Source organism: Mandrillus leucophaeus, unplaced genomic scaffold, assembly GCF_000951045.1.
Source record: "Mandrillus leucophaeus isolate KB7577 unplaced genomic scaffold, Mleu.le_1.0 Scaffold269, whole genome shotgun sequence".
Classification (NCBI taxonomy): Eukaryota; Metazoa; Chordata; class Mammalia; order Primates; family Cercopithecidae; genus Mandrillus; species Mandrillus leucophaeus.
The window spans coordinates 2,595,805-2,613,877 of record NW_012102798.1 but is presented as its reverse complement, the minus strand read 5'-3'; the positions used below and the strand labels follow the sequence as shown (position 1 = coordinate 2,613,877).

At 40.7% G+C, this 18,073-nt stretch overlaps 2 protein-coding genes across 4 annotated transcripts in view; one reads left to right on the top strand and one right to left on the bottom strand.

The window, feature by feature from the left end:
- TRPC5 (transient receptor potential cation channel, subfamily C, member 5) overlaps positions 1-18,073 on the bottom strand; it is a 325,159-nt gene that overhangs the window by 111,165 nt on the left and 195,921 nt on the right. The gene's annotated exons all lie outside the window — the stretch shown is intronic.
- TRPC5OS (TRPC5 opposite strand) overlaps positions 561-18,073 on the top strand; it is a 26,777-nt gene continuing 9,264 nt past the window's right edge. The window contains exon 1 of one of the 3 annotated variants that reach the window (XR_001006526.1): positions 561-700. The gene's annotated coding sequence lies outside the window, so the exon portion shown is untranslated. The other 2 variants (XM_011984479.1, XM_011984480.1) reach the window with 2 other exon arrangements.

Below are 18,073 nucleotides of genomic sequence, written 5' to 3'. Positions count from 1 at the left end.
CACAATGAAGTGTGTATGTGTGGGGCCCAGGAAGAAAGTCTCCAGTTCTGTGATGTTTTTCTTTTTTCTTTCTTTCTTTCTTTCTTTTTTTTTTTTTGGTGTCTTCAAAATCCTTCCCTTGTGTTACACTTCAATGGACTCTGATTCCATTCTTTGATTAATGTGATGTTTTCTTAAATATTGCAGTTTATGCTGACCTCCCCATTCTCCTAGTTCCTGCAGCAACTGTAGAAAAAATATGACTGTCATATGTACTTCTTTGTTCTTAGTCGTGCTTGGTTGATGCCTCTGATTAGATCCTAAACTCCTTTAGGGTAGCAACTATGGCTGTTCACATCTCCCAGGTTGAGGGAGCGGGAGGGTGTTGATGCTATTAAACAAAGAAGGGATGTGTTTTTGTTCGTGGTGTGTGTGTCTGTGTGTGTGTGCATGTGGATTTCTGACTGGGAAGTACCTAAAATGAAAGGATAATAAATTTCACAGGCAAGGTCTTTGGGAGATAAATGAAACACAACAATGTTTCAATGTCCTATTAAGCTAGAGAGAGAAAAAAAAAACTAGAAAAAACAAATGTGGCAAACAAAAAACGCAGGACCATAGTTGGAAGAGGTTTCTGAAGAGGTGGGAGCTATATCTCTTATTTATGTAGACGGAAGAGGAGGTTACCTACCATGTGATGAAAATCCCTACCATTAGAGAGGTAAGCCTTTGAATTACGTCTCTGATGTTTGTGGTAGCCATCTTTTCCTAACATCTCTGTGAAGGTCAGCCCCTCACTCCTAAGGTGAGTTGCTTCATAAACAATTTACCACTTGCAAGTCTATGAGAGAAGACAGAGGATAGGTAAGTTTTCCTCAGAGAGGAAAGGACGAGCTCTCTCTCCTCTAGGGAAAGCGCTTGCCTTCTTCACCTGGCAGTTTTTCATTTTTCATAATCTATATTGGGAGCGCCATAGCCCTTATTCAAGTGGGATACATATTTCCTGTCACTGATATAAACATCATTCATGTAAATTCTCTTTTTCCTTGCCAGTCTGAGATGGAAAGCCTATGGCTCTTGCAGCAGAAGTAATTAGGGAGTAGGGCCACAGATGAATTAAGACCTAACGCCCTGAGGGAACAAGTGAATTCTCTCTCAAGTTTAGTTTCTGCATAATATGACTTCCAGATGATTCTGTTTCATATGAATATCAAGGCTTTAATGAGTCTCTACCACCCAGAATTCCCTGGCAATATTTACTTTCTTTAACTGTGGTTATCATATACTTCTCCAAAGAAATGAAAAGATGCAAAACTGGAACCGACAAACTCAGTTCCTGGCTTCTCAAGGGTATGGTGGTAGTTTTTGTTTTCTTTTGATTTTCCCTTTCACTTAGAGCTCATATTAATACTCTGTGTATTTTAGTCATTCATAACAACATTTCTTAAGTGTCATATTGTGTAGTCATCATGCTCAAATGCCTGGGAGCCTGAGTTTAATGCTGTTCTCGGAGTTCATTCTATAAAACTTCAATATTGATTAGAAGAGTACTATCTATGGATGATCACATTTGTGTTTCAGAATGATCAATCTTTGCAGTTTGGAAGATGAATTGGCAAAAGGGATGGGAGTAGGGTGATAGAGTGACTGGAGGCAGGGGGACTGATTAGGAGTCTCCTGTAATTGTATACGTTAGAGGTAATAAAGACCTGAATTAGAGCAGTGGAAGTTGAAAGGAAGTGATAGTAAAGCAAATATTTTGGAGATAAAATTGACAATATCTGGCAATCAGTTGCATGAATAGATGGAAGGCAAAGAGGAGTTGAGGTTTATGCAGAAGGAAGATATCTCTGCTACTAAATGATGGAGAGGAATTAGGAGTTCATGAAGAAGACTGGGTTTGGAACAGACACTGTTGAGTTCATTTTTGTTGTGGTGACTTACTGTCCTGGTTTGCTCGGGGTTGAGGGAATTCCGAGGACATGGAACTTTCAGTGCTAAAACTAAGTCGTGGGTAAACCTCAAGTTTAGGATATCCCGGATTTGAGGCATATATGGATGGTGTTCAGCAGGTGATCAGGCAGGTAGTGTGGTGTGTAGGAAGGACATCAGAGTCAGAGTCAGAGGCACAGCTTGGGGAGTTGCCTGTATAGAGATGATGGGTGAAACCACAGGAGTTGGTATAATAATTAAGGAAAAATGCATAGCATGAGATTGTAACTACTGCAAATCCTTTGTGGAATGAGAAGGGGCATAAATGAATGAATAAAATAATTAAGAGGAAATTGTGAGAAAGAAAAAGGCAGCAGGCTGGAGGTGGCTGCACACCTACCTATGTAGGTTGGCTGTAAAAAGAAACCTGAGGCTGAGCCATGAGAAGTCAAAAGTGGACCAGAACACAATGATGATGTCACAGAAGTCAATAAAGAAGGAAAATTTTAAAAGATGAGGGTTGATGTAGATTAATATTGAGGATAGGTGATAGGTTCTGGTGATTAAGAAAAATAAATTTTCTATGGAGTCCTGAAATCAGATTACAAGATACTGACAGAGAGTGGGAAGTAAAGAAGTATGGGCAGCAAGCTTAGATTCACGTTTCTGCCAGCAGTGAGGAGAAGGGAAAGAGTAATAGCCTCCTTCAAACATCAGCTCAAGATCCAACTCTTCTTGGAAGTTTTCCTGAACTTGATATGCCTGCTGTTCTCTCCCTTCTATAATGTAAACATATATCAAAATATCACATTCTATCCCATCAATAAATACAATTATTATGTCATTTAAAAATAAAATAAAATTTAAAAATGCTCCTATAGTACCCAGAGGCTAGACCACACTCTGTAGAAAAAAAAAAAAAAAAACCGATTGATATACTTCATTATTTCCTGATTGCTTCAGTGTGCTTGGCTGATCTCCCTGTTAGACTCTAAGTTTCCTTAGGGCAGAGACTATGGCTTATATAGTAAATCACAGTGGCCACGAGAAAGACCTTCAGAAATATTTGCTGGTTATTAGGATGGAAAGATTCTCCAGGTCAGATTTTCTTAACTTGAACAGTATTGGCTTTGGGGGCTGTATAATTCTTCATTCTTGGAGACTGTTCTGTGTACTGTAGGATGTTTTGTATTTCCCCAGCCTCTACCCACTAATTGATAATGGCACCTCCCCTCAATTGTGACAACCAAAAGCCTCTTCAGACATTGTCAAATGCTCCTGGTGGGCAGACAGGTGGGTGGAGGGGTGGTGGGGAGGGACATCAGCCCTGAGAACCACTGCTTTAGGTGATCTGGGCCTAGTCTCTTTAACCCTTTGTCCTTCAGCAGGGGCAATCCAAAGTCTTCCTTGAGTGAGAAACACTATTACCCAGTTCACAGCCTACAGAAAGACATGTATAACATTCTTGGTTATTTGTTTTCAGTTTTGAGACCCTTAAAGTCATTCCTTTCTTTGCTTCTCCCTGGAGTGAGTGAATGGCTCCACACTTGCACTTAAACACCAAGTACTGAAATAATGCCAACATAACTTCCCTTATGATCCGGAATATCAAAGTTAAGCTAGAAAGAGGTCTAGTCACAGCAGTGGTGTATAATGTTTCTGCAACAGTAAGGGAAGTATTTATGAATTTGTTCATACAGTGCAACTAATAGTTAATAACACTTACTCTTTTCAAAGCATCTTTCAAGTATTAGATTGTAACTCTGCTGGTAGCCTCCTCAGAGATTGGCCAGAGAATGGAAAGAGAGAGAAAAAGAGGGAGAGTTGTAAAAGAAAGGTGGAGAAGGTTTCAGTGCTCATTCAGAGCAGAGAATTCAGGAGACCTTGACTCTCATTCTTCAGGTTGAACTTGAAATGTCTTCCTGAGACTTTATGTATCATTCCAATGGGGCCTGTGGTCCCAGAAAGATGTTTATTTGTTATGGTCACAGGGAATGAATGGATGTGGCTTAAGCTGGACTAGGAGTGAGGATAAGGAAAATCCCTGATCTCTTGCTGTGTTCTCTCACCTTTTCCAGGCTTTGGTCCTTGCTATTGCCCTGTGAATCTTCTTATTGCCCTATGGTGAAGTCCAATAAACCAGTCAGCACATCTTTATCAAGTACCTGCTAAATACTCTTAAGACACTAAAGAGTTATGCATCCAAATAAAAATAATCAAGGTTGTGCAAGGCATAGCTCATCCTTCCTGTTTCTTAACAGAGCATGGCAATTTATTGCAGTAAGCATTTTCCATGTTTTCTTAGATGTTGTCCCCATGACAGCCTGAGATAGGCATGATTAGTATCTATCCTCTTTTTACAGAGAAAGAAATATGAGGCTCAGTCAGGTTAAATCTTGCCAGGGGCATATAGCTACAAGGTGACAAGAGCTGAGATTCAAGCCCCCATCTGTTCAACTCTAAAGCCTGTGGCTCTTATCCATTTTGCTAGTGTAATTTAGGATTTACTTATCTAGTCCAGTTTCTCCATTTTTTTTTCAAATGGGTAAGTGATTCCATTTTATAGAAGGAAGAATCGAAGACCAAAAAATATAAATGGCTTTCTCAGAATGACATGGTAGTGGTGGTGGTGACGTTAGGAAACATCTCTGTTTTCATATTTTTAAAATGAAGATGATATTCATTTGTTGCTGCTTTTTTTTTTAACCACATGGCTATTTTCCTACAGCTGTTCTGTCACTGTAGGCTTTGCCTATCACATCTGACCTTGCCTTATAGCAAACAGATTGTTTTAATCTAGGCTTCAACTCATGGCTGTGCAGATCTTCTCCTGATTTTGTTTGTTGAATGAAAACTCCATTAGGTCAAGGGTTGTGGCTACATGTGCTTGCCATCATATTCCCAGTCTCAGGATAATATCTGGCACACAGAAGATGATTAATAAATATTTGTGGGATGAATGAATGAATGTATTAACTTTCCAGTTCTGGTGCCCAGATCAGTTCTTTTGACATACTGCTATACATAGCTTAATGTAAAGACTGGTTACATCCTACAGCCACAGGACCTGTCCAGGCACTATCCTGTGAACAGAGCTGCTTACCTGCTTTGCTCTGAATAGAACCTACAAACTTCAGTTAGTTCATGCAGGACTGATACCTAAGTCACTGTGTACTTGAAAAGGTTGATAGGACTGTACAGGCCGATATAAGTTTAACTTAGAACTTGGTACAGATGACAAAAATGATTAGTTGGGCCAAAGTGAACTCCCAATGTGCAATGAATCAAATGGATTTTACTAGAAGGTGTGTATATATACAAATAAATGCTCCCAAACTAAATAATATAGCCAAGGTTGGAACCAATTACCAGTCTTTCATCACTAGGAATCCATGAAGTTAATAGATAGGAATGATTGCCTATTCTGTGGTCTGGATTTATCATCATTAAACAAGTATTTCAGTATCCTATAGCAGGCTAAGCCAGTATATGTCAGACTGGCTACTTCCTCACAATGGAACTGATAACTAACTGTGGAGAGTTCATAGGTTCCACAAATGCTCAAAGTTCAGCTTGGTGAAGCTTACACTCCCTTTACTGCAATCTAGTGCATTGGTGATCTCTCTTCTAAAATGCTAATTATACATTATGGGCAAAACCTGTAGATTCACCTCCTGTACTGTACTTAGGAATGCTATGCTGTTTTGTGGTTTTCTTTCATTTTTTTTTTTTTAAGATGGAATCTCACTCTGTCACTAGGCTGGAATGTAGTGGTGCAATCTCTGCTCACTGTAACCTCTGCCTGCTGGGTTCAAGTGATTCTCCTGCTTCAGCTTCCCAAGTAGCTGGGACTAGAGGCACGCAACACCACGCCCAGCTAACTTTTTGTATTTTTAGTAGAGACAGGGTTTCACCATGTTGGCCAGGATGGTCTCAATCCCTTGATCTCATACTCCACCGGCCTCGGCTTCCCAAAGTGTTGGGATTACAGGCGTGAGCCACTGTGCCCGGCCTGCTATGTTTTAAGTTTGTTACAAACTTGTTACCAAATGTCAGTGTCCTAGAAGTTGCACAGACCATTTTGATTGGCAGAAATAAAAATATACTCCCAGGTGGAGTGTTACATAGAAGAGTATCCCCTGGTTTCTTGGGGGTGTCAATTCAGGGTTTGCTTGCTGTTTTATATTATAAATACATCTGGTTGCAAAGGGCCTATAAGAAGTCTGTTTCCTGTTGCAGTGTGGTAAGGTAAGTAAACTCCCAATTGCACATTAAGGGCAAAAGTCATAGAGTCTCCTCCCATACTGAGGAATGCTATGTTCTAAGTTTGTTACAGACTTGTTACAAAACATTGGTGTCCTGGAAGCAGTTGTACAGACCATTTCGATTGGCTGAGATAGAAATATACTTCTGGGTAGGGTGTTACATACAAGAGTGTCCCCTGGTTTCTTGGGGGTGTCAATTCAGGGGTTGCTTCCGTTTTATCCTACAAATACATCTGGCTGCAAAGAGCCTACAAGCAGTCTGTTTCCTGTTGCAGTGTGGTAAGGTAGGTAAGAAGATCTCTCTTCTAAACTGCCAATTGCACATTATGGGCAAAAGCCAAAGAATCACCTCCTGTACTGTACTTAGGAATGCTGTGTTCTAAGTTTGTTACAAACTTGTTACATAAGTTTGTTACTAACTTGTCACAAAATGTCAGTGTCCTGGAAACAGTTGTACGGACCATTTTGATTGACTGAGATAGAAATATACTTCCAGGTGGAGTGTTACATACAAGAGTGTCCCCTGGTTTCTTGGGGGTGTCAATACAGGGGTTGCTTCCTGTCTTGTCCTATAAATACATTTGGTTGCAAAGAGTCTACAGGCAGTCTGTTTCCTGTTGCAGTGTGGTAAGGTAGGTAGGAAGATTTCTCTTCTAAAGTGCCAATTGCACATTATGGGCAAAAGCCGTAGAGTCACCTGCTGTACTGTACTTAGGAATGCTATGTTATGTTTTAAGTTTGTTATAACCTTATTACAAAATGTCGATGTCTTGGAAGAAGTTTTACAGACCATTCTCATTGGCTGAAATACAAATATAATTCTGAGTGGAGTGTTACATAAAAGAGTATCCCCCTGATTTCTTGGGAGTGTCAATTCAGGGGTTGCTTCCTGTTTTATACTATAAGTGCATCTGGCTGCAAAGAGCCTACAAGCAGTCTGTTTCCTGTTGCAGTGTGGTAAGGTAGGGGTCCTGCCTCTGACTTCTTTATGACCCAGAGTAGGGCCTGAAACTGCAGGATAACTGAGGTAATGACAGATACAAACTGGAGGAGCTGAGGGCTAGAGGTAATATATTATTGAGGTGATCCTTACGAAAGAGTAGCTGGAATTTAGCCAAGGCCTGACTACAGCTTAATCAAGACAAGACTAGGGCCAAGGTCTGGTTAAGGCCTAGCCAGCACCTCAGCTTAGATAAGGCTTACCTGAGGCTTAAGCATAGTTAAGCTCTAGCCATGGACTTGGCCAAGACCAAAGCCTAGTTAAGGCTTGCTCAGCCCAGTTAATGCCTAGGCAGTCTGGTTACAATCTCACCAGGGGCTAAGCCCACTTAAGGCCTACTCAGAAATCAGTTAGGTGGAGACAGAGCCTAAGTCTAGTTAAGTCCTAGTCAGCCCAATTAAGACCTAGTCAGAGCCGGCTGGGCACGGTGGCTCATGCCTGTAATCCCAGCACTTTGGGAGGCCAAGGCAGGAGAATCACCTGAGGTCAGGAGTTCAAAACCAGCCTGACTAGCATGGTGAAACCCCATCTATACTAAAAATACAAAAATTAGCTGGGCATTGTGGTGGGTGCCTGTAATCCCAGCTACTCAGGAGGCTGAGGCAGGAGAATCACTCGAACCTGGGAGGCGGAGGTTGCAGTGAGCCGAGATCATGCCATTGCACTCTAGCCTGGGAAATGGAGCAAGACTCTGTTTAAAAAAAAAAAAAAAAAGACCTGGTCAGAGCCTAAGCCTGCTTCTGGTCTAGATTGCACGGTTAAATCTAGTTAGCTTGGTTAATACCTCATTAGGATATTGTTGAAGCATTATTGGTGTCCAAGTCTAGTTTTGGTCCAGTTAGAACCCAATTCAGCCCTAGGCAAGGCCTAAGCCTAATTTAGGTCTAGTCAGAGGCTAGTTAAGTTCTAGTCAGCCCAACTAGGACCTATTCAGGTCCAATGCCTAGTTAATGCCTAGTCAGTCCAGTTTAGCCCTAGCCAGAGTCTAAACCTAGTTAATTTCCAGTCCTAGTCTAGTTAAGCCCTAGCAAGATCATAAGTGTAGTTTAGTCCTAGTCAGAACTTAGTTAAGACTGAGTCAAAGCCTTAACCTAGTTAAGGCCTAGTTAGCCCAGTTAAGACTTAGCTAGAGCCTAAGCCTAATTCAGGTCTAGTTAAGCCAGTTAAAGCCTAGTCAGGGCCTAAACATAGTTAAGAGCCTGTCAGAATTTTGATAAAGTATAGCCAAGGACTAAGCCTAGTTAAAAGCTAGCTAGCTTGCTTAAGACCTCATCAGTGTATTATTAAAGCATAACCAATGCCTAAACTTAGGTTAGGTCTAGTCAGAAGCCAGTTCAGCCCTAGCCAGGGTCTAAGCCTAATTTAGGTCTAGTCAGAGCCAGGTTAAGTCCTAGCCAGGGCCTATGCCTAAATTATGTTGTAGTTCTAGTCTACTTAAGTCCTAGCAAGGTTATAAATATAGTTTAGTCCTAATCAGAACTTAGTTAACACTTGGCCAGGACCTAAGCCTAGTTAAGATGTAGTGAAGCCTAATCAAGGTATAGGCAGGGCTTCAGCCTAGTTAAGTGTGAGTCAAAGCCCAGTTATGGCCTAGCCATTACCTAACACTAGTTTAGACTTTGTTAGAGCCCAGTTAAGGCCTAGTCAGGGCTTAAGCCTAATTAAAGTGAAGTCAGAGCCTACGTAAGGCCTAAGTCTAGTTAAGTATTAGGCAGAAACTAGTTAAGGTATAGTCAGGGCTTAAGTTTATTTAAGGCCTGGCTAGGGTTTTATTAAGGTATAGCCACAGCGTAAGCCTAATTAAAAGCTAACTGACTTGGTTAAGGTATTATCAGAGTATTTTTAAGGACTATTCATATCCTAAGCCTAGTTTATATTTAGTCAGAGCTAGTTAGGGGCCTAGTCAGAGCCCAGTTAAGGCCTAAATCTGCTTAAGTATTTAATCAGAAACTAGTTAAGCTAGTGCCGGGCCCTAGCTTATTAAGGTGTAAACAGAGTCTTTTAAAGGTACATCCAAGGCCCAAGCCTAATTAAAGGCTAGCCATCTTGGTTAAGGCCTCATAAAAATATAGTTTAAAGTGTAACAATGGCCTGAGCCCAGTTTAAATCTAGCCAGCCTAGTTACGGCCTAACCAGGGCCAAAGTCCAGTTAAGGTTTAGTGAGAAGCCAGCTGAAGCCTAGCCAAGGGCTAAGCCTGGGTAAGGTCTAGTCATAACCTAAGTTTAGATAAGGCCTAGTCAGAGTCTAGTTAAAGTATAGCAAAGGCCTGAGACTAGTTAAGAGCTATTTAACACAATTAAGGTCTCACCAGCCCAGTTAAAGCCTAGTGAGGGCTAATATTAGTTAAGGTTTAATTAGCCCAGTTATAGCCTATCCAGAGGATCAGCCTACTTAAGTCCTAGTCAAAGCATGGTTAAGGCCTATCTAGGGCATAATTCTAAAGGAGACATAGAGTTTAGTTAAGGTATAACCTGGACCCAGTTAAGGCCTAGTCAAGGTCTAAGCCTAGAAAAGCTGTGGTCAGACTTTAGTCAAGTTCCAGCCAGAGTTTGAGCCTACTTAGGGCCTAGTCATCCTAGTTAAGATCGCCAGCCCAGTTAAGGCCTATCCAGGGCCAAAGTCTAGTTAAAGCTTGGTCAGAGTCTAGTTAAGGCAAATGCAGGCCTTAAGTCTTGTTAAAGCCTAGTCAGAGTCTAGTTAAGGCAAAAGCAAGGCTTAAGCCTAGTTAAAGCCTAGTCAACTCAGTGAAGGTGGAACCAGGCTTATGCCTAGTTGAGTCCTAGCCACAGCCCAGTTAGCTTAGCCAGGGACTATGCCTAGTTAATATCTAATCAGTCTAGATAAGGCATTGCCAGGACTTAAGTCTAGAGAAGGCCTATTCATTTCTAATTTAATGTGTAGCAAGGACCTAGGCCTATTTAAGGCCTATTTAGCCCAGTTAGGTCTAGAAAGGGGTAAGCTTAGTTAAGTCCTAGTAAGAGTCCACTTAAGGCAGAGCCAGGGACTAAATCTGGTTAAGGCCTAGCCATCTCAGTTAAGGTCTAGTGAGGACATTGGCCTAATTAAAGGTTAGTCAAGACTAGAGTGCCCAACTCATCCTGGTTTGCCTAAGGTTTTCTATATTTAGCATTGAAAACTCTGGGGCTTGGAAAACCCCTTATTCCTGGAAAGTCAGATTGGTCGGCCACTCCAATCAAAGGTTTTTTTTTTAAGAAAAAACAAAAAACAACTTTTCTTTGTCTTGGAGTTCATGGCTTATAAAACACATTCATAACATTTTCTTGTTTGATTATTATAGCATCCACTTGAGATAGGTGTCAACATCATCCTCAAAATATAGATGAATAAACTCAGGTTTAGAGAGAATAAGTGCCTTCTGCGATGCCATACAATTAGTATCAGAAGTGCAGTTTAAATCTATGTTTAAACTCAAAAGCCACACTTTTTAAAAAACTAAAGCAATAGGGCATCTCCCCATAATTAAACATTGTCTACATCACAAAATTAATACTTGCTTATTGTCGTCATCCTTATTTCTGATCAGGAAAGTGAGTCATAGTGAGCTTAAGTGATCTAAGGCAAGAAAACTTTTAGACTTGAACCTCGGTTTCTCTGCCTTCAAAGTCAATATTCCCCTTAAAAATAATGTTTTTTTCGGCCAGGCCTGGTGGCTCACACCTGTAATCCCAGCACTTTGGGAGGCCGAGACAGCTGGATCACCTGAGGTCAGGGGTTTGAGACAAACCTGGCCAACACGGTGACACCTCGTCTCTACTGAAAATACAAAAAATAGTTGGGCTTGGTGGTGGGCGCCTGTAATCCCAGTTACTCGGGAGGCTGAGGCAGGAGAATTGCTTGAACCTGGGAGGCAGAGGTTGCAGTGAGCCAAGATCATGCCATTGCACACCAGCCTGGGCGACAAGAGCAAAACTTTGTAATAAAATAAAATAAAATAAAATAAAATAAAATAAAATAAAATAAAATAAAATAATGTCTTTTCTTCCATCCTTCCTACTTCCTCAGTGTCAGATACTTCAGTACATACCCGTGTAGCCAAGGTGGTTGTACGTTTCTGCATGTTTCAGTGATGTTTGCATCCATGTATTATCTAAAATCTGTTAAGCGTTTGGTAGATTGTGCTTGCAATGACACTTCTTTTTTTCAGCCAGAGGTTTTATTTATTGAATTGTTGCATGCTGTTTCATTATGGGATATTTGTTGAGGCTTGCATCAGAGTTGACTTAGTAGAGTCAAGCCTCAACTACTCGATTTGGTGTGATCTTGGAAAAGACAGTTCTGACAAGGGCACTGAAGACAAACCCGGTCTACTCAGTAATACTTCAGAGGGTTTCTGGATATACCCCTGGTATAAGACATTCTGGGGGCCAGAGAAAGAGATCAAGGCCTCCCTCTCTGGTACTGTGGATTCAGTTGCCAGAAGGTACTGAGGACTTGGCTTGCCTTTTTCTGACTGTGCCATTTCTGTTGCCTCCTGTGAGCTTACCAGGGGTGACAGGCATCTCTATTAAAAAGCCTGTATGTAAATATAGCTGCATCTTCCACTATGTTATCCTGAGGACAAAATAGTTGCCACCCCTGCAGAATGCAGCAGCTTCTGGGTTAGATGCCAATGGTAGCAGTATGCCAAGCATGAAAGTATCTTGTTCTTCCCCTGCCAAGTAAACATCAGCTTCCTGTTTGGTGGTACATTTAAAGGGACAGTCTCCATTCTTTCTGTTTGGCAGTGGCAATGTGGGAAAGCTTCAACATGGGCAGTTAGTGGCTTAGATGGTGGCACAGTGGAAGAGGCCACTGGGATGTATGTTAGGTCGCAGATGCCTTTTTGGACTCTCACTTCTCCTTTATGCTATTACATTGCTTTGGAGAACTGTTTGGTTTAGTGGGTAATGCCAGAGGAAGGCAGAGCTAGTTAGGAAGAAATGAATAATTTATTCCACTAAGTAGCTGGGATATTCAAATGTTGCTTTCTTTCTTTCTTGGAGAGAGTGCCATTTGGGAATCATTTTCTCTCATATTCACAAGGCGATTCCCCACATAAGCTCAGGTCTTTAATTGACTTTGCATTTGCTGGTAAAACACATTAAGCTTCAAGGCACTGGGTTAGTGGCACAAGCTGGGCATGTCCCCTTCCTAACAAAGAATCTGGAAGGTCTTTCCTCAAGGACTACGGGCTTTGCAGTATAATATTGGAGGCTACAGAAAAAGGGTGCAAAACTAGGTTTCTGGTCTTACCACATTCCAGCTATGTAGAATAGCTCTTGGGTAGATCATTTTACCACTCTGGATTTTAATTTTCCTAAATGTGAAATGGAGATAAATTCTGTGTTGCCCTACCCACCTCATAGAGTAATTAAGATGATTAAATGGGATACCATGTGAAAGCACTAGAAGCATAAAACACTATAAAAATGTAAGGAATTATTAGTCCTTACAAATTATTAGTAACAAATATTTACTGAATATCTTCTATATGCTAGATACTGTTCTTGCACTTAGATAAAACAGAGATCCCTGCCTTCATGGAGCTTACATTCTAGAGAGGAAGACCAGAAAATAAATGATCATCATAATAAATAAGTAAATTATATATGTAGAAAGTGATACATTTCTAAGAAAAATTTAAAAAGTTAGAGCAGAATAAGGAAGACTCAGGACTGCCAAGTTGGGAGGGGGAGGTTAAAATTTACAAAGGTGGTAAGTGAAATACTCATTGAGAAGGCAAGATAGAAGCAAAGAGATTGAAGAAGGTGAGGGATTTAGCTCTTTCGATATTTGAGTCAAGACCATTCCAGGCAGAATAGCCATTATAAAGAACCTAAAGAGGAAGTATGCTTGGTGAATTTGAGGAATGACAGGGAGGCCAGAGGAGCTAGAAGACAGCAGGAGAGAGGAAGACAGCAGGAGAGAGAAAGACAGAAGATAAAGTTGCAGATTATATTATGCAGGGCCATATAAGCCACTATAAGGATCTGGGTTTTATGCTAAAGGAAATGCAGTTATCAGAGGGTTTTAAATGGAGGAGTGACATGATCTGACTTCCATTTTAAAGGGATCACTGTCTGTCCTGTTGAAAAGAGACTGTAGCTGGGTGTGGTGGCTCATGCCTGTAATCCTAGAACTTTGGGAGCCAAGGTGGGCAGATCACGAGGTCAGGAGTTCGAGACCAGCCTGGCCAACATGGTGAAACCCTGTCTCTATTTAAAAAAAAAATTAGCCGGGCATGGTGGTGGATGCCTGTAATCCCAGCTACTTGGGAGGCTGAGGCAGGAGAATGGCTTGAACCTGGGAGGTGGAGGTTGCAGTGAGCTGAGATCATGCCACCGTACTCTAGCCTGGGTGACAGAGCAAGACTCTAACTCAGAAAAAAAAAGAAAAAAAGAAGAAAGAGAAAAGAAAAGAGACTGTAGTTAGGCAAGGCAAAGAGACTCCTGTCAGGAGGCTGTCAAAATATCAAGGTGAGAGGGTAGATGATGGTGTCTCACAATGACAAGTGATCAGATTGTGGATGTGGATACGTTTTAGAGGCAGAGCCAACAGGATACCCTGGTGGATTGACTGTGGATTTTTTGGCCTGAGTAGTTAGAAGGATAGAATTACCATCTACTGAGATGGAAGGCTGTAAGGGAGTAAGTTTGGGAGAGAATACCAAGGATTTAGTTTTGAACGTACTATGTTCAATTTTACAGGAATCAATGTAATGCAATTAGATAAACAAGTATGAGATTTTAGATAAAGGCCTAAGCTGGCTAAATAAATTTGGGAGCCATCTGCCTATAGGTTTTATCTGCAGCCCATATGAGATCACCAAGAGAGTGACTACACATGAAGAAGAGGAGGACTTGGGGAGTGATTGGCCATGTTAAAGCCTGCTTATGGGACAAGTAAGATGAGACGGAGAGCTGATAATTGGATTTAGAAGTGCAGAAGTCATTGGTGACTTTAACAAGGGTAGTAAGGTGGAGTGGCCATTATATTTAATTAAAAGTGAGTTTCAGGACATAAGTATTTAACCTTGGTAATATCAGTCATAACAGATGAGAGGGAAATTTTGTTCCTATTGAGTGAGCCTGCCTTCAGATTCCCCTGGCTCTAGCTAATATTAAAAAAGAAATACTGTAAGAAATCATATAAGGAAAACTCCATTTATCTTGTCACTTGAACAGCATGCTGGTTTAGTATTGGGAGGGCTCTTGCCAGAGGACTGTGTTGTAACCCTGATGTGCTTTTCTGAGTGTCAAGCATATAAAGCAATGGGATTCACTCTTTGCCCATGTTTAAAATGCTAACCTTTGGCTCCCTTAGAAACTTTGGGAGGTAGAGGTACGAAATCCTCAAAGGGAAAGGAAGCTCATGGCCAAGGGTAAAGCATTTTCTTTAGGATATTCGGAAATTTTTTTCTGCCTCATTTTCTTCAATTTATTCTGAGTGTATCTATCTCAGAGGTAAATATAGAGAAGTTAGAAAGCAGGAAACCACATACTCTTGCCTTATTTTTTATTTTCATGGATCAGCATATGATCTTAAGGTGATTTTAATGTTCAGCTAGGCTTTTTGTATCTTCTTTTTTTAGCAGGGCTTTCTACTATAGGGACACTCTGGGAATGATAGTATGTAGGGATGACAATAATGAAATGGTTGTCCTCAAGGGGACTTTTGGCCTTTGATCCACTTGGTAAGCAAACTATCATGGCTGTACAATCAGCCCTCTGTATTGTGGGTTCTGCATCCATGGAGTCAACCAACTGTGAATCAAAAATACTTTTAAAATATTGCATCTGTACTGAACATGTACAGACTTTTTATTCTTGTCATTATTCCCTAAACCAATATTGTAAAACAAACTATTTACATAGTATTTACATTGTATAAGGCATCATAAGTTATCTAGGTATGGCTTAAAGCAAGCTTGTCCAAACTGTCGCCCAGGACAGCTTTGAATACAGACCAACACAAATTCATAAACTTTCTTAAAATGTTATGAGATTTTTTTTTTGCAATTTTCTTTAGCTCATCAGCTATCATTAGTGTTAGTGTATTTTATTTGTGGCCCAAGACAATTCTTCCAGTGTGGCCCTGGGAAGCCAAAAAATTGGATACCCCTGGTTTAAAGTGTATGAGGGAGGATGTGCATAGGTTATATGCAAATACTGCGCCATTTCATATCAGAGACTTAAGCATCCACAGGTTTTAGTATCTGTGGAAAGTCCTGGAACCAGTCCTCTTTGTACACCAAGAGACAAACATATTGTGTTCTTGTTGATATCTTAACACTGGTTCTTATTCTGCTGGTGATCTGGAGGTTCCCGGAGCATCATTAGTCAGACCAAGAGTCTGAAGAAGGTCAAGAGTCTGAAGAAGGCCAAGAATCTGAAGAATCAGGTTCTTTTTTAAATTAAATAAAAATTTTTAACTTTTATTTTAAGTTCAAGGGTACCAGTGCAGGTTTGTTACATAGGTAAACCCACGTCATGGCGTGTTTGTTTTACAGATTATTTTATCACTTAGGTATTAAGTCTAGTATCCATTAACTGTTTTTCCTGATCCTCTCCCTCCTGCCACCCTTGACCCTCTGATAGGCCCCAGTGTGTGTTGTTCCCCTTTATGTGTCCATGTGTTCTCATCATTTGGCTCCCACTTATAAGTGAGAACATGTGATATTTGGTTTTCTGTTCCTGTGTTAGTTTGCTAAGGATAATGACCTCCAGCTCAAACATGTCCCTGCAAAGGACATGATCTTGTTTTTATGGCTGCATAGTACTCCATAGTGTATATGTACCACATTTTCTTTATCCTATCTACCATTGATGGGCATTTAGATTGATTCTATGTCTTTGCTATTGTGAATAGTGCTGCAATGAACATAATGTGTGCATCTGTCTTTATGATAGAAGGATTTATATTCCTTTGGGTGCATACCTAGTAATGGGATTCCTGGGTCAAATGGTATTTCTGTCTTTAGGTCTGAGGAATTGCCACACTGTCTTCCACAATGGCTGAACTGATTTACACTCACACTAACAACGTATAAGCATTTCTTTTTCTCTGCAACTTCACTAGCATCTATTATTTTCTGACTTTTTAATAATAGCCAAGTATTCAGGTTCTTATTCTTGCTCTGCTACTAATCAGCTATGCAATCTTGGCGAGTCAGTTACCCTCTTTGGTTCTTCATTTCCTCAACTGTAAAATAGGTATAATCCTTGCTACAGAGGATTATTTTATTTATTTATTTTATTTTTGAGACAGAGTCTCACACTGTCGCCCTGGCTGGAGTGCAATGGTACGATCTCAGCTCACTGCAACCTCTGCCTCCCAGGTTCAAGCAATTCTCCTGCCTCAGCCTCCAGAGTAGCTGGGATTACACGTGCCCACCACAACACCCGGCTAATTTTTTGTATTTTTAGTAGAGATGGGGTTTCACTATGCTGGCCAGGCTGGTCTTGAACTCCTGATCTCGTGATCCGCCTGCCCTGCCTTGGCCTCCCAAAGTGCTGAGATTACAGGCATGAGCCACCGTGCATGGCCACTACACAGGATTATTATAAGTTAATGTATGTGAACATAGTTGAGGATATAATTACCAGAAGAAAGAAACTATAACATGTTGGAATGAATTACCAAGGGATGCTATGGAATGTTATTTTGAAATCATTAAAAACAGAAGGGCTTTTCCTTTGGTGGACAGGCATTAAGCACATTTGCAGGCAGAGGGAAGCAATCTGTAATCTGTGATCATCTTTCCATGTGGTAAAATACACTAACCTGTTCTTTCTTGGCAAGCTGGCATTTGCCACAGAAACACAGAGGAGGCCACAACTGGTGCTTCGTCTTTCTCTTATCAAATTTCTGAGATATATTTCTGAAGTTAGGGACTAAATCCAGGCTAGGATGGTATGAAGTAAAAAGTACACAAAGATATCTGCATAATGCTCTCCTTCTTATCCAAATGATTCACAAAGGAATACTTGAAACTTTGAATTAGTTTGGGTGAAGTCACGCTAGACATAGGATAATGGGCCTTTATTGTCTTGTCTCAGTGACCTTGCCGATTACTTTCCAAGTAACTGTTTCTAAGGATTTCATGCTTCGAAAGAATCATTGTCACAATACCAGGTGGAGGGCATGCTCTGTGTAACTGGCAGTATGTTGGAGGCATAGTCAATGTGTAGCTCACAATGTAGTTAGCTTTCACCAGGCCAGGAGTGGTGCATGTGAGCTACAGTCCCACCAAAGCTCAAAGCCAGAATAAGGAAGTGCTTCAGAGGAAGTTAGACTAGGAGGATTTGCTAATCCTCAAGGATTCTCTACAGTCTTTGATTGTCCTTAGATCTCCTGAAAGGGTCATTGGTGAACTACAGCTTCAAGACAGTCTTGTTCCCTCACATTTTTACCCAAGCTCAAAGTCATCATCGAATATTGGTTCTAACTCTGAGATGAATTGTGTCTCTGGCATGTCTTTCCAGTTTTTGTAATGCCTGCAGCCATCTCTTCTCCTGCCTTCCATAGGTAGCTATTCACTAGTCATGATGTACCACATACTATTTCCCAGATCCTGGAATTTCTCCAGTGCAATTATATTGGCTAGCATTTATTAAGTGCTAATTATATACCAGACACCATTTAAAATTTGTTGTGCTAACTAACTAATGTAATTCTCACAACTGTCATTATCTTCATCTTACAGATGAGGAAACTGACACAAAGAGTAGCTTAGCAACCTTCTAGTTAGTAAGTGGTGAAGTTGAAATTCAAATACAGGTTTTGTGTTTTTTTTTTTTTTTTTTTTGGATACCAGATCCCAAATATTTAGGGAAATTTGATAATAGGCTTTTACTTTGCAGTGGTATAAAATGTCCTAGAAGAAGACTGACTGCT